Source organism: Moschus berezovskii, chromosome 18, assembly GCF_049115385.1.
Source record: "Moschus berezovskii isolate FMDL1 chromosome 18, NW_MosBer_1.0, whole genome shotgun sequence".
Lineage (NCBI taxonomy): Eukaryota > Metazoa > Chordata > Mammalia > Artiodactyla > Moschidae > Moschus > Moschus berezovskii.
Genome location: NC_142477.1, coordinates 77,654,501 through 77,680,331, shown reverse-complemented (window position 1 = coordinate 77,680,331; position 25,831 = coordinate 77,654,501).

Below are 25,831 nucleotides of genomic sequence, written 5' to 3'. Positions count from 1 at the left end.
TGCCAAAGAATGCTCAAACTACCGCACAATTGCACTCATCTCACACAGTAGTAAAGCCATGCTCAAAATTCTCCAAGCCAGGCTTCAGCAATATGTGAACCGTGAACTTCCAGATGTTCAAGCAGGTTTTAGAAAAAGCAGAGGAACAAGAGATCAAATTGCCAACATCCACTGGATCATGGAGAAAGCAAGAGAGTTCCAGAAAAACATATATTTCTGCTTCATTGACTATGTCAAAACTTTTGACTGTGTGGATCACAATAAACTGTGGAACATTCTGAATGAGATGGGAATCCCAGACCACCTGACCTGCCTCTTGAGAAACCTGTATGCAGGTCAGGAAGCAACAGTTAGAACTGGCCATGGAACAACAGACTGGTTCCAAATAGGAAAAGGAGTACGTCAAGGTTGTATATTGTCACCCTGCTTATTTAACTTCTATGCAGAGTACATCATGAGGAACGCTGGGCTGGAAGAAGCACAGGCTGGAATCAAGATTGCCAAGAGAAATATCAATAACCTCAGATATGCAGATGACACCACCCTTATGGCAGAAAGTGAAGAGGAACTAAAAATCCTCTTGATGGAAGTGAAAGAGGAGAGTGAAAAGGTTGGCTTGAAGTTCAACATTCAGAAAGCAAAGATCATGGCATCTGGTCCCATCACTTCATGGGAAATAGATGGGGAAACAGTGGAAGCAGTGTCAGACTTTATTTTTTTGGGCTCCAAAATCACTGCAGATGCTGATTGCAGCCATGAAATTAAAAGACGCTTACTCCTTGGAAGGAAAGTCATGACCAACCTAGATAGCTTATTAAAAAGCAGAGCCATTACTTTGCCAACAAAGGTCTGTCTAGTCAAGGCTATGGTTTTTCCTGTGGTCATTTATGGATGTGAGAGTTGGACTGTGAAGAAAGCTGATCGCTGAAGAATTGATGCTTTTGAACTGTGGTGCTGGAGAAGACTCTTGAGAGTCCCTTGGACTGCAAGGAGATCCAACCAGTCCATTCTAAAGGAGATCAATCCTGGATGTTCATGTGAAGGACTGATGCTAAAGCTGAAACTGCAATACTTTGGCCACCTCATGCGACGAGTTGACTCACTGGAAAAGACTCTGATGCTGGGAGGGATTGGTGGCGGGAGGAGACAGGGATGACAGAGAATGAGATGGCTGGATGGCATCACCGACTCTGTGGTCATGAGTTTGAGTGAACTCCGGGAGTTGGTGATGGACAGGGAGGCCTGGCGTGCTGTGATTCATGGGGTCGCGGAGAGTCGGACACGACTGAGCGACTAAACTGAAATGAACTGAATGTGTGTGGACACCATCCAGTGAGTTGAAAGCCTTCAGAGAAAAAAGACAGAGGTCCCTTGAGGAAGATGGAATTCTGCCTCTAGATGGACTTCAGATTTCAGACTCAACCAAGCTCCTCCCTGAGTGTGCAACCTGCTGGTCTGCCCTGCAGGGTTCCAGCTAGCTAGCCCCCAGAACTGCATGAGATGATTTCTTAAAAACAAAAATTAAAAACCTCTCTCTCTGTGTGTATATGTATATATCCATATACACCCTAATGTTCTGTTTCTCTGGAGAACCCTGACTAGTGTAGGGATATACTTAATTTATTCCCCCTGAACTGTTCTACAGAATGGTGTAACCTAACTCTAAATTTAAGACTTAGCATTCAGTCTCTTCAGTCTGACCTGCTGTATAGGAATCCTATCATCCACTTGCTGCACAATCTTTTGAAAACTTTAATTGATTATATTATATGCATATAGAAATCAGTTCAGTTCAGTTGCTCAGTCATGTCCGACTCTTTGTGACCCCATGAATCACAGCACGCCAGATAGAAATACAAACGTATATTAAGGATATAGCTCAATGGATTTTCAGAAAACAGATATACTAATGTAACTAGCACAATAAAACCAGAACATTATTAGCACTCAAGAAACTTCCCAGACTTCTCTGGTGGTCCAGTGGTTAAGAATCCATCTTGCAATCAGGGGAAGTGAGTTCGATCTCTGAGCAGTGAACTAAGATCCCACATGCCACAGGGCATGCACACATACTGCAGCTAAGACCCAACACGCAGCCAACACCCAATGCAGCCAAATAAATAAATAAACAGATATCTAAAAATAAGAGAGAGAGAGAGAAACAAAAAGAATCAGCCTGTTAGTGCAGGGTACATGGGTTCAATCCCTGGTCCAGGAAGATTCCACCTGCCTCGGGGCAGTTAGCCTGTGAGCCCCAACTATTGAAGAGAGCACCCTCCCCTCGCAGCAATGAAGACCCAGTATAGCCAAAAATAAATACATAATTAAAAAAAGAAAATTTCCTTATTCCTGTTTCCAGTCACTATCTATGCCCTTACTAACAGAAACCACAATTCTGACTAAGAGAATGAATAAATCTTGTCAGCTTTTGTATCTTATATGCAAACAGTCATAGAGTATGTATTTTTGTTGTCTCTATCTTCTTATGCTCAGCCTTTTGGAGGCCACATTCATTTGTGTGGTTGTGTGTTGTTGTAGTTTGTTCACTGCCATGTAGTATCTTGAATAGTATTTCATGATGTGACATACTGCATTTTATCTATTGATTTTAATTTCGATGAGCATTTGGCTAAATTTTCAGTTTCTTGTTCTGCTTTCTGTTTTGAAGTGTTCTAGTGCATGACTTTTGGTGAGCATAGTAGGCATTCCTGTCTAGTATGTCACTAGAGGTGGAATTGCTGGTTCATCAGGTATATGTATTTCAGCTTTAGTCAGTAAGACTAAACAGATCTCCAAAGTAGGCATTCCAGTTTGCACCCCATCACCAATGTGTGAGCATTCTAGTTGTTCTGCATTATCACCTGTATGTGATAGTTTTCCATCTTTTTTGTTTTAGCTATTCTGGGCTTGTGTCACGTTGTGGATTTCATTTGCATTTTCCTAACGACTAGGAAAGTGGAGGGTCCTCCATATCTTTGTCAGATATTTGGTTATGCTCTTTTTCAAAGAGATCTTTGATGCCTCTTTCTATTGCATTGTTGGTCTCTTTCTAGTTTATTAAGGTAGAAGGTTAGGCTATTGATTGAGGTCTTTCTTCTTTTCTGATATAGGTATTTAAAGGTATACATTTCTCTCTAAGCAATTTTTTTTTTTTTTAGCTACATCCCAGGAATTTTGACCTTTTATGTTGGTTTAAGATGTTTTCTGATTCTCTTGTGATTTCTTCTTTGACCCATGGGTTATTTGGAAATATGTTGTTTAATTTCAAGATAGTTGAGGAATTTTCAGATTTCTTTCTGTTACTGACTTTTTAAAAAATTTATTTTTAGTCTTAGTTGCAACATGTGGGTTCTTTAGTTATGGCTTGTGGGGGTTCATTGGAAGGACTGATGCTAAAGCTGAAACTCTAATACTCTGGCCACCTCACGCGACGAGCTGACTCACTGGAAAAGAGTCTGATGCTGGGAAGGATTGGGGGCAGGAGGAGAAGGGGACGACAGAGAATGAGATGGCTGGATGGCATCACCGACTTGATGGACATGAGTTTGAGTGAACTCTGGGATTTGGTGATGGACAGGGAGGCCTGGCATGCTGTGATTCATGGGGTCGCAAAGAGTCAGACACGACTGAGCGACTGAACTGAACTGAACTGAACTGTGGGGGTCTAGTTTCCTGACCAGGGATTGAACCTAGGTCCCCTGCTTCGGGAGCCACTGGACCACCAGGTAAGTCCCATATTTCTGATTTCTAATTTAATTCCATTGTGGTTGGAGAACACACTTAATATCATTTTAGCCCTGTTACCTTTATTAAGACTTGTTTTTTGATCTAGTATATGCATTAGATTTTATTTGACTTTCAAAAGCTTTTAGCCTAGCTAATTTATTTTCCTGTATTCCTAACCGTTGGAGTCAGTGCAGAGTAGTCAGGAAAATCAGATGTGTTTGAGGCTCCTTATTCTGATTTTGTCTTTCCAGCTCTAAGGAGCAGTAGAAAGCTTTGATGGTTTCCCTTTTCCTGCCTAGTGTTTATCTGCCTGGGCCAAGTCCTGATCCTCAACCCATGGCTGGATTTGGCAAATGTCCCCAGGGGAATATATCAGCTGCCAATCTGAGAGGTCTCTTGTAAACTAGTCTGTCCTCTCTGAGATTTTTTTGGTCCATCCAGTCTTCAGTACTGCCACAGCCCTTTGCCATCTTTAAAATGTGATTTTGTATATTGGTAATTTGTCTAGTTTTGGTTTTGTTTTTCTAAACTTTAATTTGTTTCTGGCTGGGCTAAGTCTTTGTTGTTGTGCGCTGGCTTTCTCTAGTTGTGGTGTGTGAGTGTCTCATTGAGGCTTGGCCTTCAGTAGTTGCAGCAGTTGGACTCAGTAGTTGCAGCTTGTGGGCTTTAGGGTGCTTGGGCTCAGTAGTTGTGGTACATGAGCTTAGTAGTTGTGGCACATGGGCTTAGTTGCCCTGAAGCATGTGGAATCCTCCCAGACAAGGGATGGAACCGTTGTCCCCTGCATTGGCAGGCAAATTCTTAACCAGTGGACCACCAGGGAAGTCCTTTCTAGATTTTAATAGTTGCTGTTAGTGACAATGCTTGCCTATTTCAACCTCCATCCTACCCAGAAGTAGAAGTTGTTTGTCCTATCTTATTTTTTGTCTTAAAGCTTTGAATTTTAAAACTTTGTTTTTGGTTGGGCTAGGTCTTCTTTGCTTTGCACGGGCCTTCTCTAGTTGCAGCAAGCAGGAGTTATTCTTCATATAGGTGCATAGACTTCTCATTGCGGCAGCTTTCTTTTTGTCAAGCACACGCTCTAGGTGCATGGGCTTCAGTAGTTGTGGTGCATGGGCTTAGTTGCTCCACAGCATGTGGAATCTCCCCAGAGCAGGGATCAAACCCATGTTCCCTGCACTGGCAGGTGGATTCCTATCCACTGTGCCACCAAGAAAGTCCTGTCCGTTTTAGATGACAGAATCTTTGCTGCGCTGTTTACTCATGTTTATTTCACATATGGCATGAAGCTTTCCTGTGGATTTATTTCTCTTTTTGCTGGAATATTACTTGCAAAGTATTTTCAAAGATGATCCTTCAGTGATAAACTGAGACTTTTTATATAGATAAAAATTCTGGGTTTTATATTCTTTTCCTTTAAGTGTTTGAAACTGTTGTTTCTCTTTATGATAGGATTATTCCTTGAGGTCCCAAATTGGAAAGAAGCTAAATGTCCATCAACAGTAGAATAGATAAATAAACTTTGACAAGCTCATACAATGGAGTACTATACAGCAGAGCTAAGAGAAGATGAGGTTGCCTCCCTGGAGACATTTGGCAATGTCTGGAAATATTCTTTTTTTTTATCACAACTTGTTGGGGCAGGAAGAGAAGCTTGTTACTGGTATCTAGTGGGTAGAGACTGTGGATGTTGCTACACATCCTGTAATGCATAGGACAGCCTCCCCATAACAAAGAGTTATCTGGCCCCTACAGGTCAATAGCGCTGAGGTTAAGAAACTCTGCTTTCATCAGTGAGAATAAGTGAATGACTGCTGCTGCTGCTAAGTCGCTTCAGTCGTGTCCAACTCTGTGCGACCCCATAGGCGGCAGCCCACCAGGCTGTCCCGTCCCTGGGATTCTCCAGGCAAGAACACTGGAGTGGGTTGCCATTTCCTTCTCCAATGAGTGAAAGTGAAAAGTGAAAGTGACATGGGTGCAACTAGGTGGTAACTGCTACAAACAATGTTGAACAAAAGAAGCTAGATATAAATGAGTATGTACAGTGTGCATCTGTTTATACAGAATTCAGAAATAGGATATGATGCTAACTGTCAGGGTAGGGTTGTCTTTAGGAGGCAAGCAATGATTGGTAAGGGCCAAGAAGATTTGCATGGTGGTGGGTAACATTCTCGTTTTTGATACATGGGTCAGTTACACAGATATGTTCACATTGTGAAAAGCAAACTGTGTGTTATAACTGGTATGCTATACATATATATGCCTTTAGTAATAATAATTTTACATATATTTTATTAATATATATTACTTGAGTAAATATTTTTCAAAGTTTCATTGTCTCACTTTAAGATATGATCTGCTCTTTCTCCTTGGGAGCATTTACATTTTCTCTTTGCTTTTGATGTTCTGAGGTATCATTTTAATGCTCCCATAAGTGGGCTTATTCATACCTATCTGTTTGTCACTCTATTAGATCTTTTAATCTAAAATGTTTCATTTCTTTCTAATCTTAGGAAAAAAATTTGGTTATAGTTTCTTCAGATATTTTCTTACTTGTTTATTTTTTTCCCCTACTGGGATTTGCTGACAGTTCTACTTCTTTGGTGCATATGCCCTAACTTCTTTTTTTTTTTTTAATTTTAAAATTTTATACTTCTTTGATCTCTTCCCAGGTATTCTGTGGGCAATTATCTGGACTAGAATTTCCAATCTTACTAATTCATTCTTCAGCTCTAGTCATTCTGCTCTTCAACCAGTCTATTCAGTTCAGTTCAGTTGCTCAGTCGTGTCCGACTCTCCGCGACCCCATGAATCACAGCCTGTCCATCACCAACTCCCGGAGTTCACTCAAACTCATGTCCACAGAGTCGGTGATGCCATCCAGCCATCTCATTCTCTGTCGTCCCCTTCTCCTCCTGCCCCCAATCCCTCCCAGCATCAGAGTCTTTTCCAGTGAGTCAACTCTTCACACCAGTCTATGAAAGTTCATTTTTTTACCATAATATTTTTTATAATATTTAAAAACTCGGTGTTCCTTATTGTTTTATGGTTTTTGTTCCTTTTTAGAAATATTTATCTATTTGGTTGTGTCAAGTCTTTGTTGTGGCACTGTTCGTTGTGGCATGCGAACAGCTAGTTGCAACATATGGGGTCTGGTTCCCTGACCAGGGATCTAACCTGAGTCCCCTGCATTGAGAACACACAGTCTCAGCCAGTGAACTGCCAGAAGTCCTTGTTTTTATGGTGTTTGAATACAAGTATTTGTCTTTGAATGGTTTTATGAACTCTGATCCTCTTCTGCGCTTTTGAAGATATTGTTGTACATATTTGGATCGTCTATATTATCTGTTGTTCTTTGTCTGATATTCATGCAATACCCTTCTGACTTTCTTTTATGGTGTTGCCCCACTAGTTATTTTCCTGTTTGAGTTCACACCCTAACCCCTGTGGGGCTCTTTGACTTGGCAGGTAATGTATGCACAGAGGCAGGGCTGAAAGGCCTGGCAATGGCTTGTGTTCTGCCAGGTGTTAGGAATGTAAATATGTGTGTGGAGGTGTACACTTCAGGATGAGTACTCTGGAATGACAACCTGGAACAAATTGTTATCAAATACAAGTTCATGTGCCTAACAAACAGTGAGGCCAAACAGTACGAAAATGTTGGACTTGGAGCAGCAGAGAAAAGTTTATTGCAGGGCCATTCAAGGAGACAGTGGCTTATGCCCAAAAGGCCCTGAACTCCATGAAGGGTTTCAGCAAAGAATTTTTAAAGTCTGGATGAGGGAAGGGGGTTTCAGATGTGATCACCTGGTGTACAATTCACTGATGTGTTGATATTAAGGTAATGGGGTGGTGAATCATGGGTTTAATTATCAATCCTTAGGCTCCAGGAGGCCTGGGGGCTATGTGTTCATGGTCACCAATTGGTTTTTTAAAGAGTTTGTTATTTTAAAAATTATTTATTTATGTATCTGACTGCACCAGACCTTAGTTGTAGCATGCAAGATCTTTATCTGTGGCCTGTGAACTTTAGTCACGGTCTGTGGGATCTGGTACCTTGACTACGGATTGAACCCAGGCCCCTGCCTTGGGAACACAGAGTCTTAGCCACTAGACCACCAGGGGAGTTCCTTAATTTATTTATTTTTATTGAAGTGTTTTTGAGTTACAATGTTGTGTTAATTACTGCTGTACAGCAAAGTGACTCAATTTTATACACACACACATTCTTTTTCATATTCTTTTCCAATTATGGCTTACCACAGGATATTGAATATACGTCTCTGGGCTGTACAGTAGGACCTTGTGTATCCATCCTGTATATACCGGTTTGCATCTGCTAATCCCAAATTCCCAGTCCAACTCTTTCCCACTCTTCCTTTCCCTTGGCAACCTTGGTGGGGTTTTCACATCTGTAAACCAATTCAAGGAGTATGCATCAGATACTATTATCTAGATTCTGAGATGGGAGCTAAAGCAAGGGATATGGGGGATGGGTCTGCCCATTAGGGCCCCCCAGGGTCCTGTTCAGTTACATAACCACTGCTTTCTTTGCCCTGTCCTGGAGGAAACTGGCTGTTCCTCACCCTTGGGCACTGTTCTTTCCTAGAGTTATTTTCTTTGGCTATACTTCCCTTGTCCTCAGGCTGTGGGGCAAGGAGGAGTGCCTGGAGCTAGACCTCTGTGTGCACCTGCTGTTCTCTGTTCCCAGCCCAGCCAGAGCCTCCGCTGCTGTTCTGCCCCAAAGCACTGGCTGGCAGGCAGTTCCACTCCAGTCCCCAGGGAAACATAAGGAAAAGAATAAAGTGGCTCTAAGATCCTCTTCAGAATCTCTTACCTTTTTGTTACTCGGCTGTCCTCTTATTTCCTAGGTTACTGTCAGATTCATCAACCAGCCTCCCTTTCACCTTCATGCTTTCTCCAGGGTTGAACTGGGGAGAGGGAGCCAGCAGCCTCTGCTGGTTTCTAATCTTGCCAGAAACCAGAAATAGTAATGAGTGGACTTGAAAAGCAGCCTCTCAATAACCATGTGACCTCAGCCTAGTTACTTCAGTTTGCTTATCTGCAAACTCTGACTGATGAGGATACCTACTCCAGCAGGTAATTGATTGTGGGTTGGCATAGCACTGGCACATGTTATCTGTTAGTAAATATTTATTATTTTTGTTATGGTTTGGGTAGTCATCCAGGGGAGCTGATACTGGTGGTTGGACTTGAATATTTGAATGGCATGTCCCTGTGGGAGTGAGTAAAAGGATGAGGGAGGCTTTGGAAGTAGCCCTGGCATTTAAGGGTGAATGGGGAAAAAAGAAAAGGAGATGGAGATGGAGCGTGCAGGTCAGGAAAAAGTAGGGTTTCAGAGGCTAGGAGAAAGCAGAGCCTCAAGAAAAATGGGGGTGAACAGGAAGGAAGAGGGCAAGGCACAGCATTTAAAAGAATGACTTAGTGACATAACCCTTGAGGACACAAAATAAACTGGTTAGAACTAACTAGTTCCAAGATGGTGGAAGATTAAATTTTCAGTAGACCTTGAGCCTTATTATATGCTCATTGTAATATATTCAGTCAGTTCAGTTCAGTTCAGTTCAGTCGCTCAGTTGTGTTCAACTCTTGGTGACCCCATGAATCGCAGAACGCTAGGCCTCCCTGTCCATCACCAACTCCCAGAGTTCACCCAAACTCATGTGCATTGAGTCAGTGACGCCATCTCATCCTCTGTCATTCGCTTCTCCTCCTGCCCCCAATCCCTCCCAGCATCAGGGTCTTTTCCAAAGAGTCAACTCTTCCCATGAGGTGGCCAAAGCATTGGAGTTCCAGCCTCAACATCAGTCCTTCAGATGGACACCCAGGACTGGTCTCCTTTAGAATGGACTGGTTGGATATCCTTGCAGTCCAAAGGACTCGCAAGAGTCTTCTCCAGCACCACAGTTCAAAAGCATCAATTCTTCGGCGATCAGCTTTCTTCACAGAACAACTCTCACATCCATACATGACCACTGGAAACACCATAGCCTTGACTAGACGGACCTTTGTTGGCTAAGTAATCTCTCTGCTTTTTAATATGCTATCTAGGTTGGTCATAACTTTCCTTCCAAGAAGTAAGCGTCTTTTAATTTCCTGGCTGCAATCACCATCTGCACTGATTTTGGAGCCCAGAAAAGTAAAGTCAGCCACTGTTTCCACTGTTTCCCCATCTATTTGCCATGAAATGATGGGACCAGATGCCATGATCTTAGTTTTCTGAATGTTGAGCTTTAAGTCAACATTTTCACTCTCCTCTTTCACTTTCATCAAGAGGCTCTTTAGTTCTTCTTCACTTTCTGCCATAAGGGTGGTGTCATCTGCATATCTGAGGTTATTGATATTTCTCCCTGCAATCTTGATTCCAGCTTGTGCTTCTTCCAGCCCAGCATTCCTCATGATGTACTCTGCATATAAGTTAAATCCTGGAGAAGGAAATGGCAACCCACTCTAGTATTCTTGCCTGAAGAATCCCATGGACAGAGGAGCCTCGTGGGATACAGTCCACGGAGTCAAATAAGCAGGGTGACATCATACAGCCTTGACGTACTCCTTTTCCTATTTGGAAATAGTCTGTTGTTTCATGTACAGTTCTAATTGTTGCTTCCTGACCTGCATACAGGTCACTGAGGAGGCAGGCCAGGAGGTCTAGTAGTCCTATCTCTTGAAGAATTTTCCACAGTTTATTGTGATCCACACAGTCAAAGGCTTTGGCATAGTCAATAAAGTAGAAATAGATGTTTTTCTGGAACTCTCTTGCTTTTTCCATGATCCACCAGATGTTGGCAATTTGATCTCTGGTGCCTCTACCTTTTCTAAAACCAGCTTGAACATCTGGAAGTTCACAGTTCACATATTGCTGAAGCCTGGCTTGGAGAATTTTGAGTAGTACTTAGTAAAGTACTACTTAGTAAAGTACTAGCGTGTGAGATGAGTACAATTGTGTGGTAGTTTGAGCATTCTTTGGCCTTGCCTTTCTTTGGGATTGGAATGAAAACTGACCTTTTCCAGTCCTGTGGCCACTGCTGAGTTTTCCAAATTTGCTGGCATATTGAGTGCAGCACTTTCACAGCATCATTTTTCAGGATTTGAAATAGCTCACCTGGAATTCCATCACCTCCACTAGCTTTGTTTGTAGTGATGCTTTCTAAAGCCCACTTGACTTCACATTCCAGGATGTCTGGCTCTAGGTGAGTGATCACACCATCATGATTATATTGGTCATGAACATCTTTTTTATATAGTTCTGTGTATTCTTGCCACCTCTTCTTAATATCTTCTGCTTCGGTAGGTCCCTACCATTTCTGTCCTTTATTGAGCCCATCTTTGCAATGAAATGTTCCCTTGGTATCTCTAATTTTCTTGAAGAGATCTCTAGTCTTTCCCATACTATTGTTTTCCTCTATTTCTTTGCATTGGTCACTGATTAAGGCTTTCTTATCTCTCCTTGCTCTTCTTTGGAACTCTGCATTCAAATGGGTATATCTTTCCTTTTCTCCTTTGCTTTTTGCTTCCCTTCTTTTCATAGCTATTTATAAGGCCTCCTCAGACAGCCATTTTACTTTTTTGCATTTCTTTTTCTTGGGGGTGATCTTGATTCCTGTCTCCTGTACAATGTCATGAACCTCTGTCCTTAGTTCATCAGGCATTCTATCAGATCTAGTCCCCTTAAATCTATTTCTCACTTCCACTGTATAATCATAAGGGATTTGATTTAGGTCATGCATGAATGGTTTTGTGGTTTTCTCGACTTTCTTCAATTTCAGTCTGAATTTTGCAATAAGGAGTTCATGATCTGAGCCATAGTTAGCTCCCCTTCTTGTTTTTGCTGACTGTATAGAGCTTCTCCATTTTTGGCTGCAAAGAATATAATCAATCTGATTTCGGTGTCAACCATCTGGTGATGGCCATGTGTAGAGATTTCTCTTGTGTTGTTGGAGGAGGGTGTTTGCTATGACCAGTGTGTTCTCTTGGCAAAACTCTTTTATCCTTTGCCCTGCTTCATTCTGTACTCCAAGGCCAAATTTGCCTGTTACCCCAGATATTTCTTGACTTCCTCCTTTTGCATTCTAGTCTCCTATAATGAAAAGGACATCTTTTTTGGGTGTTAGTTATAGAAGGTCTTATAGGTCTTCATAGAACCGTTCAACTTGAGCTTTTTCAGCGTTACTGGTCAGGGCATAGACTTGGATTATCGTGATATTGAATGGTTTGCCTTGGAAACAAACAGAGGGAGCAGTGCCACAGAAGCATAAAGAAAAATAAGACTCAAAAATAATGTGGGGATCTGAGGGCTGATGCCATTTGAAGGCAAAAGCCCAGATCCTAATCCTTGCTTGCCATTTATTGTTAACATCTGCTTCATTGTTTGTGCTCTAGAAATATCTGTTCTTTACAATCTCAGATCAGGGATAAAGATATACCATGCACAGTCCTCAGTGTCAAACCTTCAGTCCTTTCATGACTTTGTCTAGCCCTTCAGCTAGTGATGCCCTTTCTCAGCAACTCCCTCAAGGCTCTGGTCACGGGAACAGCGACTAATGGTTTTCTATCAGTCATATCAGTACTTCAACATCTTGTTTTCAAGATGTCTTTCCATGATGTACGTTTTACTGCTCCCAGCCCTTCTCCTGGAGGTGATGAAAAAGTCATTCTTATTTTTCAAAGAAGTGCTGTTAATTATAGTTCAGGCTTGTGCATAGCATATTCCCTATAGGTTGCCATGCCCCCTTCCAAGGGATCCCAACCCAGGGATCAAACCCAGGTCTCCCACATTGCAGGTGGATTCTTTACTGTCTGAGCCTCAGGGAAGCCCCCAAAGTGGGCAGTGACCCAATTCCTGGAAATCCCTGCTCCTTTCTCAAAACAATTGGAATAATCCTCCCACTCATTAGCCTAGAAATTACCCAGCCCACAAAAACTAACCACCCAATATTTCAGTGCCTCTCGCCTTCTGAGATGGCCCACCTCTGTCTGTGGAGTGTGTTTCTCCCAAGGCCATTCTCGCACCTTGTTCTGTCTCTGGAATCTGTATCTCTCTAAATAAATCCACTTCTTACATATCACTTTGTTCTCGTTGAATTATTTCTGTGATGAGACATAAAGAAACTGAGCTTCATTAAATCCTGTGACTAGGTATATGATCTCGGTTAAAAGCCTGTGGTTTCTGGTTGGGGTTGAGTCCTGGCTCATGGGTTCAAGTCCCACCTGAGGCGCACGGTTTGTGGGGAAGTGCCATCCTCAAGACCACATATTCAGGAGAAGCTTTTTTTTTTTTAATCTGTTGGATTTTGCACTTAGATTCTCCCTGGTGAATTTAAATCAGTTTTAGTGGAGCATAGGGGAGCCACATTGCAGCCAGTTGTGAAATAAAGAGGAGGTGATGAAGTAGAGACAGATATAGACCTTTTCCCCTGAAATGTTTGGCTGTGAAGAGGAGCGTGATAAGGCAACAGCAGGTGGAAGTGTCAAATCAGAAGACTTGCCAGTGTGTTTGTTTCTTGATGGCAAATAGCCAGTTCCCTTGCTCATATTTTTCTCCCCTTCCTTCCTTTTCTCTTCTCCTTGATCCTTTCCCTCTGCCCTCTTTCTAATTTTCTTCTATAAACCTAAATTTCTATCATGATAGAAATGAATATTAGACTGGAAGGTCCAAAAGAGAGAGAGAGGGAGATATTGCAGAGGGACGGAGTAAATGTCCATGGGATTTCTCCTGAGAAGGCAGTAGGATGGGATCCAGAGCCCAGGTGGGGAGGAGAGGTATCAATGTAGTTAAGTTTGCAATGGCAGAAGATGGGGAGGGAGAAGGAAAGTAATCAGGATTTCTTCTACTGAATTTACTTTGGTTTATTTAGAGCTGAAACCTTACAACTCAGATTGGAACTTGCACCCACACCTGGTCTCAGGACTTAAAGAAGCTTAGGTTCTTTATGTTTCAGCACAGCGAAGTAATAGGGAAGAAGTGGGTTTATTTAGAGAGAAACACACTCCACAGACAGAACGTGGGCTGTCTCAGAAGGTGAGAGTGGCCTCGAAATATGGCGTGGTTAGTTTTTATAGGCTGGGTAATTTCATAGGTTAGTGAGGGGGAGGATTATTCCAACTGTTTGGGGAAGGAGCAGAGACTGGGCTACTGCCCATATTTTGGGTTGGTCTCAGAACTGTCGTGAAGCCTGGGTATGTCATTTAGCTTGCTGATGTGTTGAAAGTGAAACTGTTAGTCTCTCAGTCATGTCTGACTCTTTGCAACCCCGTGGACTATAGCCCACTGGGATACTAGAGTAGGTTGCCATTCCGTTCTCTAGGGGATCTACCTAACCCAGGGATTGTACCAGGGTTTCCTGCACTGCAGGCAGATTCTTTAAGGTCTGAGCCACCTGGGAAGTCCTGCTGATTTGTTACAGTCAGCATATACTAAGGCTCAAGGTCTAGTGGAAGTTGACTGGTCTACCATCTTTTACGAAGGGACTCTAATCAGTTTCTGTCATGTCCTTGGGGCTATGACATTCTTTTAGTGCCCTGTCCCCTTCCCTCCTATTTCAAAATGAACACATAGAAATGCAACTGGAGGGTGCTGAATGGACCCTAGGCCTGAAAATCTTCTCCACAGGTGAACCAAATGACTTAACAGAGTGACGAGAGACTAGGTGTTTGGGGCCTAGATGATGCTTGTGGGGATAATATCTCTATCACCTAGGTCTCAGACCCTGTTTTCAGTTCAGTTCAGTTCAGTCACTCACTTGGGTCCAACTTTTTGTGACCCCATGGACTGCAGCATGCCAGGCTTCCCTGTCCATCACCAACTCCCAGAACTTGCTCAAACTCATGTCCGTCAAGTCGGTGATGCCTTCCAACCATCTCACCCTCTGTCATCCCTTTCTCCTCCTGCCTTCAGTCTTTCCCAGCATCAGGGTCTTTTCCAATGAGTCAGTTCTTCACATCAGGTGGCCAAAGTATTGGAAGTTCAGCTTCAGCATCAGTCTTTCCAAGTATATTCAGGACTGATTTCCTTTAGGATTGAGTGGTTGGATCTCCTTGCAGTCCAAGGGACTCTCAAGAGTCTTCAACACTACATTTCAAAAGCATCAATTCTCTGGCGCTCAGCTTTCTTTATGGTCCAACTCTCACATCCATACATGACTACTGGAAAAACAATGTGAAGGTCGCTCAGTTGTATCCAATTCTTTGTGACACCGTGGACTATATGGAATTTTCCAGGCCAGAATACTGGAGTGCGTAGCTTTTCCCTTCTCCAGGGTATCTTCCCAACCCAGGGATCGAATCCAGGTCTCACTCATTGCAGGCAGATTCTTTACCAGCTGAGCTACAAGGGAAGCCCAAGAATACTGGAGTGGGTAGCTGATCCCTTCTCCAGTGGATCTTCCCAACCCAGGAATTGAACCAGGGTCTCCTGCATTGCAAGCAGATTCTTTACCAACTGAGTTATTAGGGAAACCATAACTTTGACTATATGGACCTTTGTCAGCAAAGTAGTACCTCTGCTTTTTAATATGCTGTCTAGGTTTGTCATAGCTTTTCTTCCAATTTCATGGCTGCAGTCACCATCTGCAGTGACTTTGGAGCCCAAAAATATAAATTCTGTCACTCTTTCCATTGTTTCTCCCTCTATTTGCCATGAAGTGATGGAACTGGATGCCATGATCTTAGTTTTATGACTGTTGAGACTCTGTTTTCAGCTACTTGTATTTGTGTGTTATGGGAGGGGTGTGTGTGTGTCTGTGCATGCATGTACATGTACAAGTAGGGTTAGAATTTACTCAGTATATGCAGGTGTGCAAAAAAGAGGAAAGAAAGAGGGAAGACAGTATATAGCATTTAAAAAATTGATTTGTTTTTATATGTATTCTTTGCTTTTACTGAGGTATAGTTATTTACAATATCAATATTAATTTCGGGTGTACAACATAATGACTCAAAACTGTTATAGATTATACTCTTTTTAAAGTGGTTATAAAATGTTGGTTATATTCACTGTGCTATACAATATATTCTTGTAGCTTATTTATTTTCATCACAGTAGTTTGTATCTTTTAATCTCGTACCCCTATTTTGCCCCTGCCCCACCCCCAGGCACTCTTGATTTTCTAATATTCTGGTTATCTTGCTCAGAAATGCCCATAGAGCTGACAACAAAAGGTTAAGAGCCTATATGTTCAGGCCACTCAAGCTGGTTGCTCTCTTGTTCTCTGTCCATCCCCTCCCTGGTCAGTGCTTGTTTCACCTATACAATACACACCTGACTGACCTTTCTGTGTGCATGACCCTGGTCATAGCTGGTGATTGTTCTCATCTAAGGGGTGGTGAGTGGAGTTCCTCTCTGCTGGTTTCCCTGGAAACTAAACAGCCCACCTGAGATCAGTTCCCCAATAACTGGTAATCTCCCCTTCTTCCTTCTAGGAGAGAAGATGCTGCCACATCCTGCCCGCCAATTGCTGCCCATGGACCTTGCTTCAGATGTGTAAGCTCCCCCATCCATGAAATCACTGATGTCTCTGTTGTTGACTCCAGGCTGTTTCTTTGGTCTTGAAGCTGAGCAAGTGTAGGGCTTGCAGGCCTGTGGGGTGCAGCCCAAAAGAGCCCTCAACATCTGAGGGAGGTGCCAGACCAACTATGCAGAACATATAAATGGGGATCAGAAAACATCGCCCCTTTGCTTCCTTGAGAGTGTAAAAGAGGCAAGTGGAGACTTCCCTGGTGGTCCAGTGGTTAAGACCCCTGCTGTGAATCCTGGGGATGTGGGTTCAATCCCTGGTTGGGGAACTAAGATCCCACGTGCTGCAGGGTGTGGCCAAAAGATAAGCAAGAAAGCAAAAAAAGAAATAAAATGAACCAAAGGGGCAGTAAATGGTGAAGAAAGAGTGACCAAGACTTGGACTTTCTTTGAGAGGTGCTGTATATTTTCTCTTCCTGCCCACCGTTCACGTTGAGTGAAGTGAAGGGGCTCCTTGAGAACAACTGTCTCCCAGTGTCTCCAGGGGTCAGCCTGGAGCAGATGCCTCTTCCTTCCTAAAACTAGAGGCAAGAGATTGGCTAGAACCCACCTGAGGAGGCAAGGCTACCATGGGAGCTCACCACACCAGATTGGCCTTGCTGGGCACAGAATGCAGACAGCGGGGATTGGGTTGGCTGACATGTGCGTGTGTGTGTGTGTGTATGCCGATGCACTCACTTTCTTGTGTGTGATCTGGAAATTCATCCTGAGCAGGCACCACAGTGAGATCTTTTGGGAGATACTCATCCGTCTCAGTTTCTCCTTTGAAGAGCTCCAGTTTGGAGTCACCTTCAGACTTCCCACTAGAATCCTCTTCTTCTCCTAGAAGCCTCTAAGTAAGTAAGTGGTAGTTGCTCAGTCATGTTTGACTCTTTTTGACCCATGGACTGTAGCCTGCCAGGCTCCTCTGTTCATGGAATTCTACAGGCAGGAATACTGGTGGGTAGCCATTCCCTTCTCCAAGGCATCTTTCTGACACAGGAATCAAACCCAGATCTCCTGCATTGTAGGCAAATTCTTTACTGACTGAGACACCAGGAAGGCCCCAGTGACTTAAAGGAAACATGGTGTCTCAGAGCCAGGACATTTCAGCAGCTTTTCCTCATGTTGCAACACTCATGTAGAACTATGGGGGTAGTTATTGGGTCAGCCTGAGCCTAGTATCCAGGGACCTGGGCCTTCCTGACCTGCACTCTCCTGGAACGCCCAGAATTCTTGTAGTCCACCACCAGTTTCATAGCCTGTTACCCTTGGCCAGAGAGATGGAGCAATTGCCAAAGTTGCCCAGTGCTGGGTCCTGGAGCTGTGAAGTCTGCTACAGTCAGAACCCCTGGCTGAGCTATAGCCAGAGTTAAAGAGGTGAGAAAAGTCATAAGTTACACTAGAGAAACCCAAATAAGATGGTAGGTGTTGCGAGAGGGCATCAGAGGGCGGACACACTCTAATCATAATCACAGAAGACTAGTCAATCTGATCACATGGACCACAGCCCTGTCTAACTCAACGAAACTAAGCCACGCTGTGTGGGGCCACCCAAGACGGGCGGGTCATGGTGGAGAGGTCTGACAGAATGTGGTCCACTAGGGAAGGGAATGGCAAACCACTTCAGTATTCTTGCCTTGAGAACCCCATGATCAGTATGAGAAGGCAAAATTATAGGATATTGAATGAGGACCTCCCTAGGTCGGTAGGTGCCCAGTATGCTACTGGAGATCAGTGGAGAAATAACTCCAGAAAGAATGAAGAGATGGAGCCAAAGCAAAAACAATACCCAGTTGTGGATGTGACTGGTGATAGAAGCAAGGTCCGATGCTGTAAAGAGCAATATTGCATAGGAACCTAGAATGTTAGGTCCATGAATCAAGGCAAATTGGAAGTGGTCAACCAGGAGATGGCAAGAGTGAATGTAGACATTCTAGGAATCAGTGAACTAAAACGGACTGGAATGGGTGAGTTTAACTCAGATGACCATTTTATCTACTACTGTGGGCAGGAATCCCTTAGAAGAAATGGAGTAGCCATCATGGTCAACAAAAGAGTCCGAAATGCAGTACTCGGATGCAGTCTCAAAAATGACAGAATGTTCTCTGTTCATTTCCAAGGCAAACCATCCAGTATCACAGTAATCCAAGCCTATGCCCCAACCAGTATCACTGAAGAAGCTGAAGTTGAACGGTTCTATGAAGACCAACAAGACCTTTTAGAACTAACACCCAAAAAAGTTGTCCTTTTCATTATAGGGGACTGGAATGCAAAAGTAGGAAGTCAAGAAACACCTGGGGTAACAGGTAAATTTGGCCTTGGAATACGGAATGGAGCAGGACAAAGGCTAATAGAGTTTTGCCAAGAGAACACAATGGTCATAGCAAACACCCTCTTCCAACAACACAAGAGAAGACTCTACACATGGACATCACCAGATGGTCAACACTGAAATCAGATTGATTATATTCTTTGCAGCCAAAGATGGAGAAGCTCTATACAGTTAGCAAAAATAAGACCGGGAGCTGACTGTGGCTCAGATCATGAACTCCTTATTGCCAAATTCAGACTTAAACTGAAGAAAGTAGGGAAAACCACTAGACCATTCAGATATGACCTAAATAAAATCCCTTATGATTATACAATGGAAGTGAGAAATAGATTTAAGGGACTAGATCTGATAGATAGAGTGCCTGATGAACTAAGGATGGAGGTTCATGACATTGTACAGGAGACAGGGATCAAGACCATCCCCATGGAAAAGAAATGCAAAAAAGCAAAATGGCTGTCTGAGGAGGCCTTACAAATAGCTGTGAAAAGAAGAGAAGCGAAAAGCAAAGGAGAAAAGGAAAGATATAAGCATCTGAATGCAGAGTTCCCAAGAATAGCAAGATAAGAAAGCCTTCCTCAGCGATCAACGCAAAGAAATAGAGGAAAACAACAGAATAGGAAAAACAAGAGATCTTTTCAAGAAAATTAGAGATATCAAGGGAACATTTCATGCCAAGACAGGCTCGATAAAGGACAGAAATGGTATGGACCTAGTTGAAACAGAGAGCATGAAATCCCAGTGCCACCCAGAGAGCAGGCCGCTCATTGAAGATTTCTCCGCCCTCACAGATCCCACGGGTGCCCGCTCACAGCACGGCCCTCTTCTCTCTCTCCTTGTTGCTCCGCATCTCTCCTGAGGTGCACAGGCTTTTGTTGGGAAGCCTGGACTCTAGAGTGTGAGGATTCTCTAGTTGTGATGCAGCAGGTGGGATCTTAGTTTCCCTGTCCCAGATCAAACCCGTGTCCCCTGCATTAGAAGGCAGATACTTAACTACTGGACCACCGAGAAAGTCCCCAGGCTCCCTTCTCTAGCCAGCATCTCAAGTCAAGATGGGATGCACTCACATTATTAGATCTTTTGTCAGAAAGATCTTGGACCTTCTATCAGCAGATTTGGATTCTAAACCTGGTTTTATCACTTTACCAGCTTCAGGACTTTGGATGGTTGTGTCTCTTCCCTACGCCAAGCCTCGTCACTTTTCTTCATGCTTGGAGATGATCATGCCTATTCTAAAGGGTTGTTGTTCGAATGAACTGAGATAACACATGTAAAAGAGCAGGGCACACAAATTGCTTTCTTTCCTTGTCAGGTTTGACCTCGACCCCTGTCTCTAGTCATATTGATGGGGCTGCTGCTGCTGCTGCTAAGTCACTTCAGTCGTGTCCGACTCTGTGTGACCCCATAGACGGAAGCCCACCAGGCTCCCCTGTCCCTGGGATTCTCCAGGCAAGAACACTGGAGTGGGTTGCCATTTCCTTCTCCAATGTGTGAAAGTGAAAAGTGAAAGTGAAGTTGCTCAGTCGTGTCCGACCCTTAGCAACCCCACGGACTGTAGCCTACCAGGCTCCTCCATCCGTGGGATTTTCTAGGCAATAGTACTGGAGTGGCTTGCCATTGCCTTCTCCGTATTGATGGGGCAGCCACTGCTTATTGGGAAGACAGAGGGAGAGAAGGTTTCTGCCCGTCCTTGTAATGCTGCTGTGCTGGTGGGAAGGATGGGCGTGTTTTCTCTTAGTCAGCTACTCCCGATGGGGAATGTCATCTACCCGGAACATGCATGTGATGGGTCCCATGGGGTAGCAGCGGCCAGCTGTGATGCAGGTTGGGGTCAACGCAGAGTGCAGACAGAAACGCCTGACTCATGGCCCTCCTCCAGGGCCTGTCCCCAACTGTAATGGCCTCCCCACCTGATCTTCTACTTCCAGTCTGATACCTTGAATCCATCTTCCATGCTGCCCCAGAGGGAGCTTTCTGAAACCCTAGTCTGTTCATGTCACTCCTCTTCAAACCCTCAGTGGATCCCTATCGTTTAGAACTGTGAGTTTCAAATAATGGATTATAACCTTTAGTGGGTCACGAAATCAATGTAGTGAGTTATAATCAGCATTAAAAAAAAAATTAAATAGACTAAATGTCAGCCTCAATTGCATGTATTGTTTTCTGATGTGATTGTTTATTTTAGCATATCTTTGCAATTCTAAAGTTTATTAAAGTTTAATTTAATAAAACATTGAAAGCATTTTATTTCCCAAAACAGCACATTTCCTATTTTTTAAAAAGCCAACTGAGTCCATCAAAATTGATGCTGTATAGCAAATGCTCCATAATAATTAACCACATATTGTTAATTGCTATAAAAATCCAGTGGATTTAGTTAACTTGAAACAGCACTTTCTGTATATTAAAAAATGAACTAACATTCTTTGGATAATTATTCTTCAGAAGGAAGTACTCTTTTCTCACAGTCTGTTTTTTTTCATTTTTTTAGAAAATTGGAGCACAGTTGCTTTACACTGCTGTGTCAGGTTCTGCTGTACAGCAAAGTGTATCAGCCATATATATAAATATATCCCCCTTTTTGGATTTCCTTACCATTTAGGGAATCACAGAGAACTGAGCAGAGTTCCCTGTGCTATAACAGTATGTTCTCATTAGTTATCTGTTTTATACATAATAGTGTAAATATGTCAGTTCTAATTTCCCAGTTCATTCCCATCCTCCTATTTCAGTATTATTTCAGACTGTTATAAATGTGAGCATTTATTTTAATAGGAATTTGAGTCACACATATTTTACATGTATTTATGATAGTGTGGAATAATTTTTAACAACTTTGCACTGAGGTGTAACATTTATTTGAGTAAAATGCAGGGTCTTAAGTGTGCATCGTGATGGATTTTTATATATGCATACTCTAATTTAGTCACCACTCAGATCAAGAGATAGAGCATATCTAGCACCTCAGAAAGCTCCCTCATGCCCATTCTCTGTCAAAACTACTCTCCTTCCTGTACCCCTCTTTCCTGCAAGGTAATCGCCATTCTTACTGCTTTAATTTTCAATTCATTTCTGCCTGTTCTTGAACTAAATGTAATCAAAGAATATGTACTGTTTTGGGGCTTGGCTTCATTAGCTCAATATTATGTCTGAGATACATTCATGAAGTCACAAGTAGCTGTACTGTATCCATTATTGTATTCCATTGTATTAATATACTGCAGTTTAATTATCCATTTCTCCTATTGATGGACTTTTAGGCTGTTTCCAGTTTCTGGCTATTAGGAACAAAGCTCCTGGAATATTTTTGTGCATGTCTTTTTGTGGGTATATTACCAGAAGTAAAATTTTTGGATCACAGGGTAGATGTATGATGACTACTTAAACGGCCAAATGATTTTCTAAAGTAATTACATTTGAGATTCATATCTACATATCTACATCTATGTCAGTTCGGTTCAGTCGCTCAGTCGTGTCTGACTCTCCGTGACCCCATGAATCACAGCACGCCAGGCCTCCCTGTCCATCACCAACTCCCGGAGCTCACTCAGACTCATGTCCACAGAGTCGGTGATGCCATCCAGCCATCTCATTCTCGGTCGTCCCCTTCTTCTCCTGCCCCCAACCTTTCCCAGCATCAGAGTCTTTTCCAGTGAGTCAACTCGTCGCATGAGGTGGCCAAAGTATTGCAGCTTCAGCTTCAGCATCAGTCCCTCCAATGAACACCCAGGATCGATCTCCCTTAGAATGGACTGGTTGGATCTCCTTGAGGTACAAGGGACTCTCAAGAGTCTTCTCCAGCGCCACAGTTCAAAAGCATCAATTCTTTGGTGCTCAGCTTTCTTTATAGTCCAACTCTCACATCCATACGTGACCACGGGAAAAACCATAGCCTTGACTAGACGGACCTTTGTTGGCAAAGGATGTCTCTGCTTTTTAATATACTATCTAGGTTGGTCATAACTTGCCTTCCAAGGAGCAAGCATCTTTTAATTTCCTGGCTGCAGTCAGCATCCGCAGTGATTTTGGGGCCCAAAAAAATAAAGTCTGACACTGTTTCCACTGTTTTTCCATCTATTTCCCATGAAGTGATGGGACCAGATGCCATGATCTTTGTTTTCTGAATGTTGAGCTTCAAGCCAACCTTTTCACTCTCCTCTTTCACTTTCATCAAGAGGCTTTTGAGTTCCTCTTCACTTTCTGCCATAAGGGTAGTGTCATCTGCATATCTGAGGTTATTGATATTTCTCCTGGCAATCTTGATTCCAGCTTGTGCTTCTTCCAGCCCAGCGTTCCTCATGATGTACTCTGCATAGAAGTTAAATAAGCAGGGTGACAATATACAGCCTTGATGCACTCCTTTTCCTATTTGGAACCAGTCTGTTGTTCCATGTACAGTTCTGACTGTTGCTTCCTGACCTGCATACAGGTTTCTCAAGAGGCAGGTCAGGTGGTCTGGTATTCCCATCTCTTTCAGAATTATCCACAGTTTATTGTGATCCACACAGTCAAAGGCTTTGGCATAGTCAATGAAGCAGAAATAGATGTTTTTCTGGAACTCTCTTGCTTTCTTCATGATCCAGCGGATGTTGGCAATTTGATCTCTGGTGCCTCTGCCTTTTCTAAAACCTGCTTGAACATCTGGGAGTTCACGGTTCACATATTGCTGAAGCCTGGCTTGGAGAATTTTGAGCATGACTTTACTAGCATGTGAGATGAGTGCAATTGTGCAGTAGTTTGAGCATTCTTTGGCATTCCCTTTCTATGTATATGGCATATATATATATGTACATATGGTCCAGGTTGCCATGTGAAATGATTTTATCATCGTTGATCTTAGTAAGAAAAACACATTGAAAGGTACTCATTAGAGGAAAAAGTCATATTCCTTAGCACGCCTATATCTCCTTTTTAAAAATATTTCCTGCCTTGTCTCCCACCCACTCTTCCAGCTCTTCACTGTCCTGAAAGATCTTTTCCCTCTTTTTTTGTTTGTAGACTCCTACTCATTCCTGAATATTCACTTCAAATTAATTTTCTTGTAGGAAATCTCCTCTGTTCACCCCTTTTTGCCCCTTTAGAACCTGTCCGTTCGCCTATCATAGTGATTACTACCTTGTATTTTATCTCCTACCAAACTATTTCATTATACATGAGATCCTTGAGGGAGAAACTGATCCACCCTTAGAATCCATGGTGAACATTTGTTCTTTGCCCTGCTTTCTCCACTACCCTTTCTTTTACTAACAGCGTCTAGTTTTAATCCAGGGAGACACCTTTTCTGCACTCTCTGTTCAGGTAGGTCGGAAGTGGTCCTATTCCCCTGGTATCAAAGATATGCTTGGAATCCTGGTCTTGGTCCGTCTGCACATCCTGTGTCTCTTCCGTAGAACTTGGTGGCCTAACTGGTTGGAAAGAGCTCTAGGGGATTGTGGACCATGCTGTGTATGTCTTCTCCATTCCCTGCACACCCTGAGGTCATTAGCCCATTATTTATTAGGCACTGTGCCAAGTGCTTTACATTTACAGCTTCATTTAGTTTTCCTAGCAGCCTTATTGTTACCGAGTCCAAGCTCACTCTGCTCACTGCATAACAAACCAATATGTCTACAGACAAGTGGTTGAGGCAAGGAATAAAGCAAGTTATGATCTGCTTTATTTTTTCAGAAAGCTGGAAGACCAAGAAAATGGCAGACTAATGTCTCAAAATAACCTTCTTATGGGGTCTAGATGCTGTTTTTTTTTTTTTTTTAATAGAGCAGAGAGAGAGAGGAGGTGAAGAAGTAAATTAAAAGGCTGTTTATCTTGCAAAATAGGAGGGGATGTGTTAATCTCTTCTTTTCTGCAGTCATTCACAGGTAGGCAGGATCAGATTGTCTCCCTGCTGAACAAAGCCACTTTAGTTTAACATTCAGGCAGAGGGGCAGGATTCCCTGAGGCAGACCAGTATATGTGATTATAATAACCAAAGCAACAAAAAGCAAAGGCTAAAGTCATAGACACAGATCCATCATGGAGTCAGAATTGGCTCTTCCCTGCTGCAGTATGAGGTGAAGGTACTATTGTCATCCCTTGTTTAGAGATGAGAACTTGGGTTCAAAGAAATTAAACAGCACACAGCAAATGTACTTTGAGAGCTGAAACTTAGACTCAAAGCTCAGGGCTGCCTTTGTTTCAATGATAAAACACTGAACTTTTCCTCTGTTAAGATTAGATGCTTAAAGAAATGTATGAGTAGGCTTTTCACAGGTGTTGCGTGAGTGGCTCCTTTACTTTTCTTGAAGCATTTTAAAGATGTTATTCTGTTGTCTTCTGGTCTCCATTGTTTCTGATGCATAGTGAGCTATGATTATATTTCCTCTTCTGTACTGTTGGGCTTCCCTGGTGGCTCAGTAGTAACGAATCCACCTGCCAATGCAGGAGACATGGGTTCGATCCCTAGGTCAGGAAGATCCCCTGGAGGAGGAAATGGCAATCTGCTGTAGTATTCTTGCTTAGATAATCCCAGGGACAGAGGTGCCTGGCGGCTACAGTCCATGGGGTAACAAAAAGTCAGATGCTATTTAGGGACTGACTCAACAACAACAACAACAGTATGTGTTGTGTCTTTTGTTTTCTGGGTATTTTACAGATTTTCTCCTTATCCTTACTCATCAGTAATTTTATTATGATGTGCCTAGGTCTGGTTTTCTTTGTAGTTATCATATTTGGAGTTTTTTTGAACTTCTTGAATTGTGGATTTGTCAGGGCACTGTGTAATTTCCTCAGTTCTGTCTTGTCACAACAAAAATTTGAAGCAACAGACATTAAAGCCCTTGGTGCTTCACAGCTCTTGGACAGTGTTACAGCTCAATTTTATTTAGAAAATAAAGGAAAATACATCCTCGAGGTGTGAGAGCATGCCGACCCAAAAGATGCAAAGAGGAGAGAGGGAGAGAGAGCACACGAGTATGCGCGGAAGAGACCCTCCGGCCCTTTGACTCCTCTTTTTGTATTTTTTTTTTCCTTCCTTTGTTCCATTTTTGCGGGCTTTTCCCTTCCTTGTCTTTTAGCCACCACTATTCTGGACTCGTTTTTCGTAGTCTAACTACCTAACAGATTGAGATTTTTTCTTATGGAATTTGCAAAAATATCAGCCATTATTTCTGCAGATATTTGCTTTCTGTCCACTTTTCTCTCCCTTATTCTTAGACTCCAATAACACAAATGTCAGACTACTTAATGTTTTCCATCAATATTCTGTTCATGTAAAAAAAAGATTC